At 33.7% G+C, this 21,471-nt stretch overlaps 1 long non-coding RNA gene across 2 annotated transcripts; it reads right to left on the bottom strand.

Annotated features, from left to right (window-relative positions):
* Positions 1-5,622: 5,622 nt before the first annotated feature.
* Positions 5,623-16,111, bottom strand: LOC114580879. 2 transcript variants are annotated; one of them, XR_003702513.1, is made up of 3 exons: positions 15,974-16,111; positions 15,521-15,872; positions 5,623-5,669 (listed from the first exon to the last, which is right to left on the bottom strand). It is a non-coding gene; the product is annotated as an uncharacterized LOC114580879 (long non-coding RNA). The 2 variants fall into 2 exon arrangements; XR_003702514.1 differs by lacking the exon at positions 5,623-5,669 and adding an exon at positions 15,226-15,350.
* Positions 16,112-21,471: the final 5,360 nt, after the last annotated feature.

Raw genomic sequence — 21,471 nt, 5'->3', positions numbered from 1 at the left:
GACATATTCTAATAGAAGACATTCTACCCATTGCACTTCGATCGTGTGCACCTTCAGATGAACTTATGTGCACTATGGTGGAGATATAACACTTCCTAAAGTTAATTTGTGCAAAGGTTATCATTCTCACTATGTTAGAGATGCTATAGAATAATATCGTTATGGCATTATGCAAGATGGAAAAAATATTCCTTCCATCATTCTTCACCATCATGATTCATCTTCTTGTACACATAGCAGAGGAAGTTACATTAAGTGGTCATGTTCAATATCGATGAATGAACCCATTTGAAAAGTAACAAATAACTTATTATCTCTATTTAGCTACACATATGATAAGCATTTTAAGAGTTTATATCATTTGCGGAATTTTCTTTATATTAGAACAACCCGAGGTTCTATTGCGAAGGGATTTTATTTTATTTCAAATATTTGGAGGGGTATAGCCACAATATTAGGACAAATGAATTATCACTTGAAAATGAAGATGAGTTTATATTCTTCAGTGGTGGTATTTCATTGGGGAAGGTCTCTTCAGTTGTGCTAGACGAGAAATCAATAACCCAAGCACATATATATGCTATGTCATTTTGATATTATTATATCATTTGGAGAACATTTCAAAGATGATGAGAAAAGAAAGAGGCACTAACACGCATATCTTACAACTTGGGATCAATATCGAGAAACTTATTAACAAAAAATTTCATGATATGATAAGAATAACAATAAACTCTAAACCTAATGTTTTTATTTAATATTTAATATTTCAATTTTCCTAAAGGCTGATACCTTTTTTTAGGTCATGGGTAATGTTGGTAAAGAAGTAACAGAGAAAATTAAGGTCCTGACCATGAAGCTTAATAAAATTGCACGTGCATATAAAGATTTTTTTTATTAATGATGTACCCTTCACGTAAAAATAAGAGATGAGAATAAAAAAACTCAGAATTATGGTGTTGTTAATAGTACAAAAATTGAAAATTTCAGTTACTACAGGAAAATTAATGGCATTATTGAGATAAATTATTCAGACAATTCAAAGTGATACTATTCAAATGCGATTAGGCAATCACAATTGGCACCTGTGTAAAGCAAGATCAGTTTAGTTACACTTTCATGAATTTTTTTTATCTTATTCACACTGGTGATAAATTAGAAGATGATCTATTTGTTTTCTCTTCACAAGTTGAACCAATCTTCTATATTCAAGATCCTAAAAATACAAATTGGAATTTTATTGTTCGACTAATGTCTAGAGATGTATATGATTCAAGTATTTCTCATAGCAAACAAATATAAGTAGGGACATAAGTTTATACTTTTATGTTTTATAATATTTAATGCTTTATTATATGAATCAAGATTAGGCTGCAAATCTTTATGTTCAGTAATATTTCATGTGTATATAAAGCTTGATACCCATTATTATGTTTACATGTACATTTAGCATATCTATATTCTTTAGCATGTTTATATTATTGTTACTTTTATGAGTTTTGATATTATATTAAACTATACATTTGCAGAACATGATAGGGGGAAATACATCCAGGCGAGCTAAGAAGGTTGTATTAAGGGGTGGGTTCGACAGAGGATCTAAAACCTCTTCTACTCCAATCCACCCAGATTCTACTTGTGAGCAAACTCAAGAGGAGAATGAGTGCAGTGGCACTCAATAATCACCACATCATTCTACTTGTGAGCATACTCAGACTCCAAATGATGGGATATGACTAATAGGTTTGATTTAATCATTTTAATTTTGTAATTAGTCTTATGATATATTTTATGCACAAATGAATAGGGTGTACATGTACGTCGTAGGGGGCGCATCACGTGCATTGACATTCAAAACATGCCGACAGATACAGTGTTCATTTAGAGGTGAATGAGAATAATGTGCCAAGGAACATTTAGAAGTATGTCCTATTAAGAGTACTATATCTAGATGTCATTAGTAAAGATCTTGTATTGGCTCCCATATCACTCACAAATTGGAGAATAAGGGTATGGATCTCCCTTTAAGAAAAAAATGTTATCTTAAATGGAGGTAAGCAAAATATTAAATAAATTTTAATAATAAGGTTTAACACTACAAGAAAATCGCCCATAACTGGCGGATTTCCGGCGGAAGAATTTCAGGCAGATTTTTTGGCGAATTCTGACAGATTATTTAGAAATATTTCCGACAAAATTTCAAGTAGATTTTCCAACGTCTTTTTCAGCAGATATTTTTCAGGTGGCTTTTCCAGCGGCTTTTCCGACGAAGTAAAAAAATCTCTAAAAATATAATTTATTAGTAATTTAGTTCATTAAAAATTTTATAGTTTATTTTAATTAATTATTAATTTAATAACATATTTTAATTAATTATTACTTAACTAATTTATTTTGATTATCAATTAAAAAAATAAACTTAAGTAAATTAGTTTTAATTGTAATATTATGTCAGTTTTAATATAAATAAAAAAATTTATCCATTTAAACAATTTTGTAGGAACGACACATTGGTCAAACTAGTGCGGACTCACGAGGGAGGGGGAGTTGCAGTTAGATTCTCAGGGCGGATATGTGCCTGGGCACTGGTTGCGAGAACGGGCTCACCTAAGCAGCTTGCTGGGTGCGGGTTGTGGGAGCAGGCTCACATGCGCATGTTGCAAACTCGGGCCGTGAGAGCGGGCTCACATGCTCGGGGTTGTGGACCCAGACCGCGGGAGCTGGCTCACTTGGGCGCCCGCTAGGCGCGGGTTGCAGGAGAGGCTCACATGCATGGGTTGCAGACCCGAACCACCAGAGAGGGCTCACCTGGGTGCTGGTTGTGGACCATCGAGAGCAGGCTCACATGCGCGCCTGGAACAAAAATTTTTTCAAAAAAATTGTTTTATTTATTATGATGGTTTTTTTCACTGAAAAAAGTAGTTCCGGAGGAATTTTTTTTCGACGGAAAAGTTTTCCGACTCTCGATTTATCGTGGAAGACGTTTTCATCAAAAATCCATCGAAAAATTTTGAAATCCACTAAAAACTTTAGAATTTTTCACTGGAAATTCCATCGAAAATACACAACTTTCCTGTAGTGTAAGCTATAAGTAATAAAATATATATTTATATTGCAGTCAAAGTTTACTTTTCCTAAGCATATACATTACTAGATTCTTCAATCCTTTATAGTTAAGTGGCGTAATCATAAGGCTAATTTAAAAGTTGAGCACTGAGATAGCCGGCCTATCAAGGAAATTATGGAGTCTATTTCAGTTGGTGTTAAAGCAGCACATTGGTGTCAGCTAGTCACCCAATAGTTATAACCAAAAGATAAGGTTAGTACCATAATTATATTTAATTATATATTTTTTACAAATCAGTATGGAGTTAGATTCATATGTAGCAGGAGAGGCCACCATAAATGCTGCAAATGCAAAGAAACAGACTTGTCCTCACACTATCAGGCGTGTGCGCTCAGTTCACAGGCAATAAGAGGTGATATATATTTTGATTTATATAAATTTTATATTCATATTTATTAACTAATTACTTAACGATCAAATTTGTTGTTATTGGTTATCAAGGATAGATTACTATTATTAAGAATTAACAAACTAGACAAAGATGGCACTTGGTCATCTAAATATGTTAATCAGAGATGGGTAATTTCACTCTAGCTATAAATTTTTTATATGTAATTCATTACTATTTTTGTTTCTTAAAAAAGAAAGTTAACTAATTTTTTTAGAACTTAGACACAAGCTTGAGAGCTTTTAGCTGAGGATGGGCTGACACCAGAAGATGGGAATGTGAAGGCTAACAAAATGGTGTTCAGTATGACTATGGGACCTGAACACCTAAGCAGAGTCAGAACCCAAGGGTTTAGTTTCACTCCTATGTACATGATATTTTTCTCATAGCAAGAATGAGGGCAAGAGTAGCTGTGAAAGACATTTAAGTTAAATAGTAATTCTTAGAGAGGAGGTCAACTCATTACATACTTAAATGAGAGAATTTATGCAACAATATACCTTAAGGAAGATCATAAATGGTATGTAAAATTTCACATTCTAATTTTAATGTTGGTTATTTGAATACTAATATTTTATAATATTTTTATAATTGATAGGGTGGCAATGAAACTTCTTCTAAAAGATAATGTTATGGGTGAAAGAGAAGATAATCCATGTTTGTGATAAATTGTTTTAAAATAAATCTTGATATGAAAGTCTACTTTTTTGAGATGTTACTCAAAGTTTTGATATTATATATTACCAAATATGAATGATGAATACACTTCTCTTTTTGACATATCAATGAATTAAAAAGTTTCACTTGAGATTATCTAGTGTTATTTCTATTTTTTGGTGGCCATTATATTGCTTGTTTGATTTAGATGCTTTTCACATCTCTTATATATATTGATGGACATTGTATTCATGTGGTGGTGTGGAGTTTGACATCTAGTTTTTTTTTTTTTTTTTTTTGTTTAACTCTTCTCTCTTTGGAATATTTGTTTGTTTGGAGATGGCGGCGGTTAGGTATTACTTTTTTGGGTTACTTTTTTGATGATCTTTGCTTATACTGAATTCAGCCAGCTCTTAATCTCTCTTCATTTGTGTCATTCAGAATATTTGTAGGTTTTATGGCATCCCTTCAAAATCATTTGATTTTATTGTGATTAATGCATATTAATTGATTTTGTTCTTCATAATATGTATTGCTTAACGAAATTTGACCGTTTTAAATGATTGATTTCACTGCTATTGTATCATATTTATCTTAATTATTATTTTTTCTTCTTCTTTGTTATTATTATTAAGGGTGAATTAATTAATGCAAACCTTGAATATTGAATGCACTGGCACCTTAATACATTTTAACATGATAATTGATGCAAAGTATTCATTTAATAGATCTTTTGAGCATGCGATCCTTACAAACATACTGTTCCTTAGTTCTTAAAATCATAAAGTTTTCTGTTTCATTTTCTTTCTCATGCTTTTGTTTTAAAGAAACAAAAAAAACGGCTTCGGCAGATTGCTGTAATTGAAGTAGTTGGAGAGAGAAAAAATTGGAATTTGTGAATAGGCAGACCTTTCAATTCATGCATATATTTCAATGAATATGCTTTGCCTGCATGCCTTTGATACTTTCGATTCATGCATATGCCATTTGTCTTCATAACGAAGCACAAGTTACGAATTCTTTTTTTTTTTTTATGGACTATTGTAGCGGTTAAAGTACATATTTGTGGTGGTTTAATCGGCCACATGAATTATGTGAATCATTTTTCTTTTTCTTAGCTAACAGTGGAAGTAATGACCGCTGCAATCCTGTAATATTATGGTGGTTAAAACCGCTGCAATAAATTATAAGTACGAACCAACAGACATGAAACCATCGTGGAATGTCATTGAGCGCATTGCAATCACAAGGGGCGTGCACTGGTTTTAAAACCGCCACAAGAAAATTTGTGGCAACTAAAACTACCGGAAAATGCCTTTGTGTTGTGATAACCCTATTTTTTGATAGTGAGAAAGAGATTACAAATTTCTTTGAAAAAAAAACATCGAATCAGATTCAGAAATAACGTCTTACAAACATATAAGTAGATAACGGAAAATTAATACAAGGTTTTGATTTCTTCTGCATGTCATTAATTTCTTTGCCATTTTAAAGTTCCTGCAAAAAACAAACAATAATCAAGAAGAAAAAGACTTCTGAAGATTGTTTGTAAAAGATATAAATTAATTTTTGTACTAGATAAAGCCGTTTTAAGAAGCAGTAAGAAAGCTTTTCAAAATGAAGTTTTCATTTGGGATGACTTTCTTATTGCTTCTTACAACAGTTTTCTACTATAAAAATTAAAACTTTTGTACTAAAAAGTTGTTTTAAGCAGCAGTAAAAAAGTCATCCCAAATGAAACCTAAGTCCTAATATTGTCATGAAATACAATAATAGTTTTTTTACAATTTCCAAAAAAAACGTTTTTAAGTTATTTAAGATTCAAAATAAAATTAAGAGTTAGAGATTACCTGCAGATAATTATGATAAATGAGTACTAATTAAAACCACCATCATAATTAAACATTAGATTGCATATATTCAACTTGAATATTGCCATCGTTTGTGTTGGTCAAAGCTGAGAAAACCTCTTTTGAGAGAAGCATAGTGAAACCATTACACTGCCCGCAATAATCAACTACTGTAACATCATATCCATATACATTTCCTGCATTATCACGCTTGCAAGCTGCTTGAAATACGCCTTCATTTGTTACAGACTTACAAAACACTGTATAATTACGCCCGCAAGCATTTCGGTTATCCCATAATGCATCACTAACTGAAATAATGTTAGTTATATTTTCGGTGTGCCCGCAAGCAGATGCTGCATACATCCACAGAAGAGTAATTATAATTATACATAAACTAATACTTAAACAAGTATTAGAACATATTAAAAAAGCAGGTTAATTGGCACTTACGTATGTATGGTCCAGCATAGAAGGAGGCTACTCCTACTCCTGATGTAGATACGACTGATGTAAGGCAAAGAAGCATTGTGATGGCAAAAATAACAGTTTCCTCTTTCATGTTTTATACCAATATTGTTTTCTCAATGAGAGTTGTTGATATGAGTTAGGGAGAGGTCTGTAGCCATTTATATATAGGATCCCCGTCAATGCAATCCCAAGAAATGCCAAAGCAGATACTTATTTGACAAAATCAAAGTGGCACAAATTATTCTGATAAAAATAAATATATAAATAAAAATTTTCAATAAAATTGAAACATCAAAGGCTCATTCAACTTAATGTTTATTAATTATTCGAAAAGGACAAAATGGCACCTATTATCCTGAGAAACGCTCATCCAAATTAACGATTGTAATACATCTGGAATGAAGGAGATAATTATTTGACAAAATCAAATTGGATTCGATTATTTCAAGAAAAAAAGTTTGAATAAACTTTTAGTTCGTTCAAATTAATTTTTGGAATACAATAATGTATACAATAGTTGGTTTTTAAATTATAAATGATTTTCTATATATACTTTGTTTATATATGCATGCGCACAGGGGCAGACCTATGCTATGGTGAGGGTGGGCAATTGCCCACCCTCAAATTTTTTTAAACTCAAGGGTAGTTTAGACATTTGCTTCCAAACAGCCTATTTTGCCCTATTTCGCCCCCCCATAAAAAAAAAAAAAAGATCGGAGCTGCTTGAGCCACCAGCCCGATATCGCTGTTCTTCCGCTTTTGGCGATCGTGGAGATTGGAGAAGAAGCCGTCTGAGCTAGAGGACCTAAGGTAATCTCAAAATCTTTTGCTTAACTGAACTAAAATCATATTTGCTGTTTGCATGAGATGGAAGAGGCGTGGTCAGGTGTAACCGCAAGCAAGAGGCGTTGAACGCCGAAGGGTTGAAGCAGGATTTCTGGAAATGCATTTTTTTTTTCTCATTGAAAGTTCAAAAGGGAATTTGTTTTTTTCTGGTTTCCCCCATTCTATCTTTATTTATCCATTTTGATCTGAGTAAACCTAGTGTTAAAATTTGTTTGTTGTTGGAGCTTCTTGTAAGAGATCAGATACTATGAAAGCAATTCAGCATGAAAAAATTCTTTCACATCTTAAAGCTGGCAATCTAATAAGCGGCAGAGGTTTAAATCAAGAGACTAATTTACAAAGGTCCAGTGATACACGATGGAGTTCACATTTTCATACTTTAATTAGTCTTATGAAAATGTATGCTTCAGTAATCGAGGTGCTCGAGATCATTAAAGAAGAAGGGGTAAATGATCAACAATCAGTTGAAGCAGGCACTTTGATTGATGTGATGGAGTCATTTTATTTCATTTTCACAATGCATTTGATGATTGATATCTTGGGGATTACGAATGAGTTATCACAATCACTACAAAGAAAAGATCAGGACATTGAAAATGCAATGAAATTGGTACAAATATCTAAACATCGACTACAAGTACGAAGGGAGAGTGGATGGACTGTTCTACTAGATGAAGTTTCTCATTTTTTGTAGTGTTTTTGAAGTTACTGTTCCAAAGATGAATGAAACATACAAAACACGTCGTCGAACAGTACGAAGAGGTGAAGAAGTAACAAACTTACATCATTATCGTGTTGAGCTATTCTATACTGTAGTTGACATGCAACTTCAAGAGATAAATAATCGTTTTTCTGAATCTAGCACTGAATTGCTTCTTTGTGTGGCATGCTTAAATCCAACTGATACCTTCCAAGCTTATGATGAGAGGAAATTGACACGTTTAGCTGAGTTATATCCAACTGATTTTTCTACATTTGATCTTGTGGCTCTTAAAAGTCAATTATCAACTTATATTATTGATATGCGTACCAGTGCTGAGTTCTCCTCTCTAAACAGTTTTGCCGATCTTTCAAAGCAAATTGTTAAGTTCAAGAAGGATGATGTGTATCCGCTGGTTTATAGACTCATTATTTTAGCATTGACTTTACCAGTTGCTACCGCTACAGTGGAAAGAGCATTTTCTGCAATGAAGATTGTAAAACATCGACTACGTAGTAGGATGGGTGATGATTGGCTCAACGACTGTCTGGTGCCTTATATTGAAAATGATGTATTTGATTTGATTCCCAATGAAGTTATAATGCAACATTATCAGAAAATGCAAAATAGATTATTAGGTTTGTAATAATTTAATTTATCAATCATAATTATTTTGCTTTGAATTATGTTCTTTTTTATATATAAATATTAATATATAATATATTCATATGCAAAATTTGCCCACCCTGAAATAAAGGCTGTTCCGCCCCTGCAATGCGCAGTGATGAGAACCTTCATAAGCACTACAAAAAATTCACTGAATACCAACAGTCATTTGACCAGCGGAATTACCAACAGTTAAATTTTGGGGGTCCAAATGATCAAAATGTCCTTTAAAGAAAAAATTAGACTTTTCTCCAAACCTCAACATGGCCCAGTCAAATCAAATCTCTAGTGAGAACATTCATGACCTAAGCAAAAGGATATGGACTTATGGATGATCATTAATGTAATTCAACTTAAATTGGAAAATACTAGTTTAAACAATTAACCTTGTGTTTGAACACAACTATATCATCTATATATATAATATATATATATATATATATATATATATATATATATATATAATATATATATATATATATATAATAATATAAAATATATATATATAATTATTATTAACATATTTCTTTGCTAGAACTCTCCATAGCACTTCTCTTGAAACTTTATCATATATTGTCTCTAAATCAAAAAATATCTTATGTAGATCCTCCTTATTATCTACATACTTCTCCATCAAACCTTTCAATAAATGTGTAGCTGCCATAATAGGCCTACCTAGCATGAATCCAAATTAATTTTGAGAAACATTTGTATCACGCCACAACCTATGCTCCATAAATCTCTCTCATAGTTTTAAAGTATAACACACTAACTTAATTCCTCTGTAATTCACGCAATCTTGTACATCAACTTTAATCTTAAAAATATGAATCAACACACTCATTCTCCACTCATCTCACATCTTTTTAGTCTTCAAAATAAGATTAAAAAATTTAGCAACCCAAGAAATTCTTCCATCTCATAAACATTTTTACATTTCTATTGAAATATCATCTAGTCCAATAGGTTCTTCACACTTCATTTTCTTTAAAGTCTCTATAACTTTGGTTTTACTAATATGTTGATAAAAAAAATTCATTTAGGGTGCTGAAGTCACTAAACTCAATCACATTATATAATCTTCATTGAAATGATTAGAAAAACATCTCATCCACACTTTTATTGAATATCCTTCTTCTCCAACAGCTGCCCATTAAAACTCTCCTCGATGATCCAAATAAGAAGAAAGAAAGAGATTTGTAGGCAATTTTATTTCATATGTGCCCGCAAACAAAGAATAAGTGAAGTTCAACTACTGACTTCAGAGATTATTGTATAAGTATTGTGACTAAGAGTTTATATTTCAAGGCCTGATGTGAACTTGAAACTAATTAAATTGAAAATGTTTTTATAAGAAATATATAATTAACTTCGTTCATACATGTTCTGAGTGAGCATCAATTCCAGCCCCGTGGGAATGCAAAACTTCATCATGGCAAATCACTTACAGGCGCGAGGTTAGTAGTAGAGTTAATATATAGGTCTAATATAATCTTGATAGTATTTTTCTTTAGCTAATCAAGTTGTTGAGATATTAATGAAGTTAATTAATGAGACACACAACATGCTTAACTTTACAATCATGATGAAAAAAAATGATATAATATACTCTAATCATTGAATAGCCTACTTATGTTATTATCATTTTATAAATGATAACTAGTTAGTTTAAGAAAATAATAATCAAATTTGTTGCGGGCTAGAAATTACGCGGCGATAGAGATTTGATTCTACGTCTTAGCGTTGAACGTATAACTAGCACACACACAGAGAACACAAATTTTTTTACGTGGAAAACCCTTAAAAGGGAAAAACCACGAGGCCTAGCCCAGTTGAAAATGATTCCACTAGACTTTGAGTTGGTTACAAATGACTGAATCACCTCCAGGGGTGATCAGATTACAATCAATTACTTAAGTAAGACGTCGAGTCTTCGGCAGGACGTAGGGACTGAATGTCGGGCTCTGAGTAGGACGTCGAGTCTTCGGCAGAACGTAGGGACTGAGTGTCGGGCCCTGAGTAGGACGTCGAGTCTTCGGCAGAACGTAGGGACTGAGTGTCGGGCCTTGAACAAGATATCGGGTCTTTGGCAGGATGTAGGGACTGAGTGTCGGGCCTTGAACAAGACGTCGGGTCTTTGGCAGGATGTAGAGACTGAGTGTCGGGCCTTGAACAAGACGTCGGGTCTTTGGTAGGACGTCAGGTCTTCAGCGGGACGTAGGGGCTGAACGTCGGGCCTTAAGGTGGTGGTTCGGCGAGGTTCTGTGGTGGTTCAGCGAGGTTCCTGCGGTGGTCCGACGAGATTCCTGTGGCGGTCTGGCGAGATTCCTGTGGTGGTCCGGCGGTGGTCCGGCAAGGTTCTGCGGTGGTCCGACGGTGGTCCGGCGGCTGTCGAGGAGGAGCTCCTTCCTTCTCTTCTTCCTTCTCTTCTCTTCTTCTCTCTCTTGCTCGGATCCTCTCTTGTGAAGAATGAGGGCTCTATTTATAGATTTTCTTGAGTGGCATGGTCCGTAAATAGGTGTGAGATCAAGGGCGAATAAGCAGTGGCTCGAATGGACGGTCGATAGTGAGCCCTTCGATTGTGCACCGTTTGTTGGCTATTTGGAGGCCTTAATGATGTCGGAATTTAGCGATCTTGGGCTCGTTGGATTTGTCTCGTCGAGCCGTTCGATTCGAGTATAAGCTCGTTAAAATCAGAGACCATTTGGTAACTCAAATTGCGGTTTGAACCTTCCAATTGTGCTTTGAACCCTTGATTCGGACTCATTTGGGCTCGGATTGGGTTGATCTTGGTGTCGTTGGGTTTGTATTTCCAAGACGCTCAGTTTGACTATAAGCTCATTGAAATCGGAGTTCGGATGCTCCCGAAATCAAATTTTGAAGTTTCCAACTAGCCTTTTGCCTCGAGATTCGTGTCCGAGGCAAAAGACATGCATATAATTCCATCTAATAATTTGTTAAATATGTTATCACAATTTATTATTTTAATAGTAACGATGATGATGATAATGATGTGCAAGTAAACTTGCTCGGAAAAATTGCTTGCATAGAGAAGAGTACGAAATATATGAAGACTCAACTGATATTCAACTGAAGAATTAATAAGAGAGCTCTAATGTTAAATTAGCTTAGTGAATGCACTGTGAGCAAATTCAACATAAATGAATATATTACAAATATCGGAATTATTCATTGTCATTAAAGATATCAAAATCATTAGTGAATGCATTGGGTTCCCTAGTGCCCTAGTGCTGCAATGTTATTTGGGATCAGAAACGACATAGAGCAGAGCGCGGTAGGGTTGTGTTGTGCCGCAACATAGTTAGACGGATCGGGATCAAAGGGTTGAGCGCCGCAACGCTCCAAACTAATGTCAAAGTGCTTCGAGATGGACTAAACAATTTTCTTTCTCGTTTTTCTCAAGAGTGGCATCCCTCTTGGTGTTATTAAATTAATTACACTTATGTTTTGAGTGTGAGAATAGTGTAAAAGAGAAACATATGCCTCTGCATTTCCCATGTTAAGTCCTAGAGCCCTTTTACTTTCCACTACATTGCTTCTTTTTTTCTTGTTTGTTTTGTTGTATTGTTGTGTTGTTTACTCTTCCACATTCCCAACAAGAACTTATTTAGTATTTATAGCAAAAATTTATAGTTTTTCTGGGACATTTAGGTCAAGTAAGATAAACTTACACACACACACAAAAAAAAAAAAAAAAAAAAAAGCTTTGAACTCAAGACCTCTTAGTTGATATCCAAAGCTCCCAATCAACAGATGAAGATAAGCTGCATTAAGAAGAAAAATATTTAGTCACTACTATATATTCTCGTTATTAATTATATGTTTTGTTATATTTTATATAATTTATTACAGGGTGAGTCACTCATAAAAATCTATAAAAAGGCCCCCACTCTCTACATGAGGGAGACCTCTAGGCTAGAGATTGGAGAGAACTATAAGTCTTCAAGAGCTCCAACACTACAGTCGGCGAATCCCGGTCGACTATCATTGGATCACCGCTCGATTGTCGATCACCGTCGAACTTCCCCATGGCCGCCGCTGGAATTCATCCCGACTATCATCATACATCCACCCGAAGTGGAAACGTTTGTGCGATCCTTCTTTTTTGGAAGGTTCATTCAAATCTCGGTCTTTTCTTGATGCTCTTGCTAGTAAATCCTCTGATGGTAGATTTATGGATCTCAAACCTTCTTCTTTTCGTGGTTTATCATTGCTGTGGATTTCAGAGGAAGAAATCAATGCCCTTGCAATTCATTTTCAATTTTTCTTAATTGGTTTTTTTCCCTTTTAAAAGGCCTTCTCTGGAATCAATTCATAGATTTTTTTTTTCATCCTTAAGCTCACTGGTGATGTTTCTGTTACTTTGCTTGATCAGTCACATATTTTGATTAAGTTGAGTAATGACCTTGATTATTATAGGATTTTTTGTCATCAAACTTACTTAGTTCATAACTACTATATGAAGCTGACCAAATTGTTTTTTTCTTGTTGATGTTGGCGTTGAGTTGCCTGTAATCTCTATCTGGGTTTCTTTCCCCAATCTCTGACCTCATTTGTTCTCTCCCCCCCCCCCCCCCCCAATATCGCCTTTGATTTGGGTTCAGTTTTTGGTAGGCCATTGAAGGTTGGTAATGCTACTTTTCCATGGGTTCTATACCGTATATAGCCCGTGTGCTTGTTAAACTTGACATCATGAAATCCTATCCGGATAAAGTCTGGTTGGGTCCTGAGAATCTAGGCTATATTCAACATGTTTCGATGGAAGCTTTCCCAGCCTTTTGTGTTTCTTGTAAATGTATTGGGTGAGTGGTGATTATCGGCCTCTTCAGTCTTCCTCGTCTAATGTTGTTCTTGTAGTCTCTAAACCGTTGACTGTTAATGTTAACTATGAGGGTGATAGGATGAAAAATATTGTTTCTTGTAATGCCAATGTAGGGGCTTTAGAATTGTGTCCCACTATTGGTGATGACGAGAATGTTGCTGGCATTGACATTATTGTATTTAACTCTGTCGATGAAGTTATTATTATTGGTTTTGATTTGATTAATGCTTTGAAATTTAATTGTGTTTATGGTGATGCTTGTCGGCCTATATCTAAGATAGGTTGTGTGGTGGCACCTGAAATGGGTGATGTACCTATAGCTCTTGAGGATGCTATGGATGGTTTGGATACTCTATTTCCAGTTTTGGTTGGGGTTATGGTACATATTGGCTACTCTAACTTGAATGTCTCCATTTCAGTTGGGGAAGATGTGGAGACCTCTGCTCTTGTTTATGAGTCTTTGAATGCTATTAACTATTGCATGAACTTGATAGCTAGTCCTATTAGTGAAAAGGATGAGGAGGTGTTGGGTGATGATTATGTTCCCTTAGGTAATGAGGAGGCTGGGGGTTTAGATGGGGTTTGTTGTGACGTCCGAGCTCCAAATTTCTCCCATTACTACTTTGGAGCCCTTAGTTAATGTACACATATATGTTATTTCCAATGCTGGTATGATATCCCACCTAGCAAAGGATAATGTTTGGTGCCAATGCGATCGGTTAGAGGAGGACATTTCTTTAGCAGAAGGAAAAAAATTTAGGAGTTAGAATTGGTCGCTCAGGACAATTTTGATTTAAGTCTTCTCCAAGTTGTTGATGTTGGTTTTTCAAAAATAATGTTAAGCGTAGTAAACGAATACTCGATCAAAAATAAATGACTTCTCTTTTTGGAGTCTTTATGTTTTTGTTTGCTGGTTAATCTTGATTTTAGTTCTATTATGGCATCATTTTTGGATTAGGACAATGATGAAGCAGGTTTCCTGCAAACCCCTTGGACGATTATGACTTGGTTGGCAACCTAGGTGGTTCTGTGGTCTTTTGGCTGTTTTCTTTTTCCCTCCTTAGATGGTCCCAAGTTTGGCAGCTAGGAGCGATCTAAGTCCAATTGGCTTGGGGATTTTTTATTTGAATTCGTCTAGAATGCTTGGCCCGATCGTTTATTGAAGTGTTTTGGATGTAATTTTCATCTATGTGGCCACTATTTAGTCTTGCGGTGTATTTTTCTTACTTATTAATGTATCTTTTTTCTCTTTAAAAAAAATGCCTTTGATACTTTCAATTCATGCAGATGCCTTCTATCTTCATGCATGTTACGAATTCCCTTTTTTTTTTAAATTTATGGACTATTGTGGCGGTTAAAGTACAGATTTGTGGCAGTTTAATCCGCCACATGAATTCTGTAAATCTTTTTTTTTTTTTTTTGAACTAATAGTGACGATTATGACCGCTGCAATTATGTAATGTTATGACGGTTAAAATCGCTGCAATAAATTGGTATGAACCACCAGTCCTGAATTTATCACGGAATGTTGTTGAAGCCCATTGTAATCATAGCAGGTTCTAAAACCGCTAAAAGAAAATTTGTGGCTGGTAAAACCATCGGGAAAGATCTAATTTTGCACTATGATAATCCTATTTTTAATTCGTGAGAAAGATATTACAAATTTCTTTGAACAAAAACATCGAATCAGATTCAGAAATAACATCTTACAAACATATAAGTAGATAAATAGAAACGATAAATTAATAACATAGTTTTGATTTCTTCTGCATGCCATTAATTTCTTTGCCATTTTAAAGTTCCTGCAAACAATAATCATGAAGAAAAAAAAATTAGAAGATTGTGAGGTCGAGATATAAATTAAAGTCATAAAAATGACATGAAATACAATAATAGTTCTTTCACAATTTTCAAAAGATGTTTTTAATTAAGTTATTTAAGATTAAAAATAAAATAAAGTGTTAGAGATTACCTGCAGATAATTATGATAAATGAGTGCTAAAACCACCATCATAATTAATTATTAAATTGCATATATTCAACTTGTATATTGCCATCGTTTGTGTTGGTCAAAGCTGAGAAAACCTCTTTTGAGAGAAGCATGGTGAAACCATTACACTGCCCACAATAATCAACTAATGTAACATCATATTGATATACGTTTCCTGCATTATCACGCTTGCAAGCTGCTTGAAATATGCCTTCACTTGTTACAGACTTACACCGCACTAAATAATTACGCCCGCAAGCATTTCGGTTATCCCATAATGCATCACTAACTGAGATAATTTTAGTTATATTTTCGCTGTGCCCGCAAGCAGATGCTGCATACATCCACATGCAGAAAAGTAATTATAATTATACATAAACAAATACTTAAACAAGTCTTAGAACATATTAAAAAAGCAGGTTAATTGGCACTTACGTATGTATGGTCCAGCATAGAAGGAGGCTACTCCTACTCCTGATGTAGATACGACTGATGTAAGGCAAAGAAGCATTGTAATGGAAAAAATAATAGTTTTCTCTTTCATGTTTTATAACAATATTGTTTTCTCAATGAGAGTTGTTGATATGAGTTAGGGAGAGGTCTGTAGCCATTTATATATAGGATCCTCGTCAATGCAATCCCAAGAAATGCCAAAGTAGATACTTATTTGACAAAATCAAAGTGGCACAAATTATTCTGATAAAAATAAATATATAAATAAAAATTTTCAGTAAAATTGAAACATCAAAGGCTCATTCAACTTAATGTTTATTAATTATTCGAAAAGGACAAAATGGCACTTATTATCCTGAGAAATGCTCATCCAAATTAACGATTGTAATACATCTGGAATGAATTGAAGGAGATAATTATTTGACAAAATCAAATTGGATTTCGATTATTTCAAGAAAAAAAAAATTGAATAAATTTTTACCTCGTTTAAATTAATTTTTGTAATACAATAATATATCAAATAGTTGGTTTTTATATTATAAATGATTTTCTATATAGACTTTGTTCATACATGCATGCTCAGTGATGAGAACCTTCATAACCAGCATTATAAAACATTCACTGAATACCGACGGTCATTTGACCACCGCAGTTACCAACAGTTAAATCAAGGATCCAAATGACCAAACTGCCCTAAGAAAAAAAATTAGACTCTTCTCCAAACCTCAACATGACCCAGTCAAATCCAATCTCTAGTGAGAACATCCATAACCTAAGCAAAAAGATATGGACATAAGGCTGGTCATTAATGCAATCCAACTGAAATTGGAAAATACTTGGTCAAACAACCTTGTGTTTGAACACAAGTAATACCTCATATATATATATATGTTAAAACACACAGCGATGCCTACACGTTAATATAAAAAAGGATTACAAGATCCTTAAAAGGAACCTCCAGCTCACTACTCCTCAACAAAGCTACAAAATAAAGCAAAATAAAACCTAAAAGCCGGTGGTTCCTTAAACTAATAATTATAAAAATACCTACAAACATACTAGGGCTGCAAGGAGACAGCACCCAAAAAAGGAAGAGTAGAGAATCAACTTTCAGCACGAGCTTCCTGCAAAAATTGTTGACAGCACCGTAGATATCCCAGTTTGATGGAGCATCCAAAGAGTCAAGAAGAGCAAAATTCCACCCAAAGGACCTACATAAAAACAAAAACTTACATACCAAAATACTTAGATTGCTGTAAAGAGAAAACAAAAAATTGTCATTGATCCAGTCCACACCAGTAAACAAGCAATCATCAAAAATCTTATAATCCACAATATAATCGGCAATTGATAACATGATCCGATTTCTCACACAAAAGTACAGCCTAGAGTGGTTAAACCCAAGCCTCAAATCGATCAAAGCATTGAAATAAAGCCCCATAAAAATAGAAATAAAAATATTCCAGTTTTGACCACAAACCAGAGCAACAAAAAACTTCAGGTTCAATAACCCACCAATATAAATCCTCCCTCAAACCAAAACATAATCAACCATCTCGGTTTAAAAGTGATCCTGAAAGTCCCTACCAACAGCAAAATAAAACTTCCACTTATGACCACAAAGACACAACCAAGGTAAATCAACATAAACCAAAACAGAGTCTAAAAGAAAATTCAGAATATCAATCTCAAGAATGTAGATGCTCCAAAGTAAATTAACAAAGGCCTTATCCCCCAACTGCAAGCACAGACAGACAAAATCCAAAAGCCACCACAAGTTCCACCTCCAAATAGTTAATGGCCTCCATCCCACAAAGTATGAACCCAAACACATCCAAAGATCAAACCACTTGAAACACATAGATGCATCAGCAGAATATGCCAAACCAGACGAATGCAAAGCAAACTGAACAAAAAACAAATCAACCATTACGAATATAAGGTAAGCCATATTTATCTAGAATAATCATACCTTTCAACATCGGGTGTAAATTTCGAATATCAAACTCCTCATAATTATTAAGATAACAACCCTTATTAGCTAACCAATCAGCACACACATCAGCTCACATTCGAAATAATTTGAGAAGCATCCACATTGATATCATTGTGTTTAGCCTCATTTCTAGCTTTCCAAATGTACCAGAAAATAATTATAGGAATCAGATTAAAAATATGCCCTTTAGAAATATGCACCCAACTCTCTAATATAGAAAAAATATTATTATGGTGGGTCACTAAACTTTTCTTGGCAATACTATTGAAATAGGACCACACTTTCTTGGCAATGTCACCATTCACAAAAAGATGATCAACACTCTCCACATTAGAGTAGCACAAACATTTAGAAGAAAGGGCAAAACCTTTTTTTTTTTAAGCAAAACATCAACCGAAAGATAACCTTTAAAACACCTCCAAACAATAATAGAGTAAGAAATCGGATAATTCTTATGCCAAATAGCATAAAAAATAAGCGATTTCTCAAATTTGATTCTAATAGTATCCCAAACATTTTTCAAGTGAAATTTACCAGAAGAAGAAAGAGAGAATAAGATTTTATCTTTGCATTGACCTTGTAAGGGAATATTCAAAATTATCTCCATTAAAACCGAAGGAACTACCTCCCTCAGCTTAATGATATTCCATCTATTATTAGTAAAGAAATTAGAAACTTTAACAGTATCAATAGAATGCGTATTTAAGAACGTGTCATTAGAAAAAGGGCCCAACTAGTTATCTTGCCAAACCCCATTGAATAAACTATTCAGCTTCCCATTTAATGTTACACAATCTTTTCCATATCATAGAATCAGCATTTTTGTAAAAAGCATAAAGTTGAATGCATATTATTGAAATACTTAGCATTCATATAGCGGACCCACAAACTGATATTAAATCTAAAAGAGAACCACAATTTATGGGAAAAAGCTTTAGCAATATCAACCAAATTCTTGCAACCTAAACCCCCTTCATTCAAAACCCCGCAATTCTTAGTCCAAGAAGACCAACGTATACCATTGCTATTGAACTTAGAGCCCAAAAAAAAAAAATTTATCATCCTCTCTAATCTAGTGCAAGTAGAGGTTGTAGGCGTTAAAGTATGAAACAGGTAAATAGGAATAAAATTTAAAACTGAATTGATCATAACCAGTCTACCACCATAAGACAAAAAATTATACGACCAATTGGCAAGCTTTTTCTGAACGTTAGTAAATATGTCTTCAAAAAGAAATTTCTTCTTTTTGCCTTTATAAATAGGAGTGCCCAAGTATTTTATGGGCAAAGTCTTAGCTTGGAAGTCACAAACCCTTTGAATAGTGTTAACTCTAGTCTAGCTAATCGAACTGCCAACAATAAAATTGCTTTTGTCTTTGTTGATAGATAAACCACTTTGATCACAAAAATTTGACAAGGAATTTCATTAAAACTTTTATATTCTTGATGGAGCCATTAGAAAATAGAATAAAATCATCAACAAAGATAAGATGAGATATAGGGAAACCCCTTTTAGTATGAAAATTAAGGCTAGGGTTTTTAATATATAAATCATTTAAACCCCTAGACAAATATTCCATAACAATGATGAACAGGACAGGAGAAATAGTATCACCTTGTCTTAGACCTTTGGAAGACATAAAATAACCATGATTCCTACCATTAATAATAACAGAAAAATAACAGTTCTCAACGCTATTTTTAATAAGCATAATGAAATAATCATTAAAATCAAAAAGAGACAACACGTCATAAAGGAAATCCCAGTTGAGATTATCATAGGCTTTAGTAATATCAAGTTTTAAAATAATGTTTCTATCATTAACCTTAGCATTAATATCATGAGTAAGCTCTTGAGCTAAAAGAACATTATCAAAAATACTTCTATCCTTCACAAAACCAGTCTGATTATAAGAAATAATTTTAAGAAGGATATTAATCAATCTATTGGCAATGATCTTAGAGTTAAGCTTGCTAAGAAAGGTACAAAGGCTAATCAGTCTGAAATCATTCTAATTATTGGCCCCATCTTTTTTAGGGATGAGGAAAATCTTTGTAGAAGAAAAAAAGTTCGGATAGGAATTACCCTCAAAGAAATCTTTCACTGCTTCAATCACATCCATCTTTATAATCTTCCAATTTTTTTTGAAAAAATTTGGTAGTAAAATCATCTGGACCCGTACTAGCATCCCCATTCATCTCATTAATAATATTGAAGATCTCATTTTCAGAGGGAATTTGACAAAGTAAATTGTTATCAATATCATTAATAAGTTTAGGAATAACATGAGGATTACTTATAGGAGAACAAACAATATAGCTATTAAAAATCTTCATGAAATGATCAACTCCAGACTTACAAATCAAAGCATCCGACTCAATTAAACTACCATCATTATTAATTATTTTATGAATCTTACTCTTAATTTTATTCTTATTAGCCAAAGTATATAAAAATTTAGTATTCCTATCACCCTCCATAACAACTTTAGCATTAGACTTTTGCTTCCTGAAAGATTCTTCCTGAAGCTGCAGTTGAAAAAGATACTCCTTAGCTTGGTTAAGACAAATCAGATTTTCTAAGTCCGAATTCTCCAAATAAATGATATCCAACTCAGAAACTTTCCTCTCTGCTTCAATAATATTAGCAAAATTATTTTTAAAAATATTTTTGTTCCACCATCTCAAACATTGATTAAGTCTACTCAGCTTAGCACATAATCTAAGCATGCCAGTGATGTTGTTGTTAGGGTACATAGGTGCACTCCAATTAGTATCAACCACATTTTTAAAATCCGCATGAAGCATCCACATATTTTGGAATCTAAAAGCATAAGAACCAGTATGACAAATATCATTAATATTCAGAAGAATAGGAGCATGATCTGAGAGCGTTCTTCTTAAATGCTCAACATTCGAAACAGGAAAATCAGCAATCCACTCATTATTGAAAAGAAATCTATCAAGCCTTTGCCATAAATTAGTTCTATTCCAGGTGAAAGGACTCCCATAAAAACTGATATCATTTAAATTTCAATCATTAATCATAGCATTAAAATCTTCCATGGCTTTAGTGTTGGGCGGATTACCCCTGACTCTTTCAGAAGCATTAGAAATAATATTGAAATCACCTCTTACACACCAAGGTCCATTAATATTAGCAGCAAAATTAATTAATTGATCCCACAGAGTGATACGATTCAATCTAGTACAAGAAGCATACACAAAAGAGGCATGAAAGTTAATATTAAATAAATTAATATGACAATGAACAACTTGATGCCAATCAGCGACAATATTTAAAGATATGGCATTGTTCCACATAATCCAAATTTTATTAGAGCAATTAGAAAAATGCTTAGAGAAACCCAAAAAATTAGCAGTAGAAGCAATTTTATCAGAAGCAATGAGAGGTTCAATTAAAACTAACACATGAATTCTACACATGTTTTTGACTCTAATCTTAGAGTCCCTACCACCAATAC

This window comes from Dendrobium catenatum, unplaced genomic scaffold (assembly GCF_001605985.2).
Source record: "Dendrobium catenatum unplaced genomic scaffold, ASM160598v2 fragScaff_scaffold_1373, whole genome shotgun sequence".
Lineage (NCBI taxonomy): Eukaryota > Viridiplantae > Streptophyta > Magnoliopsida > Asparagales > Orchidaceae > Dendrobium > Dendrobium catenatum.
This window is presented reverse-complemented; position numbering and strand designations above follow the sequence as displayed.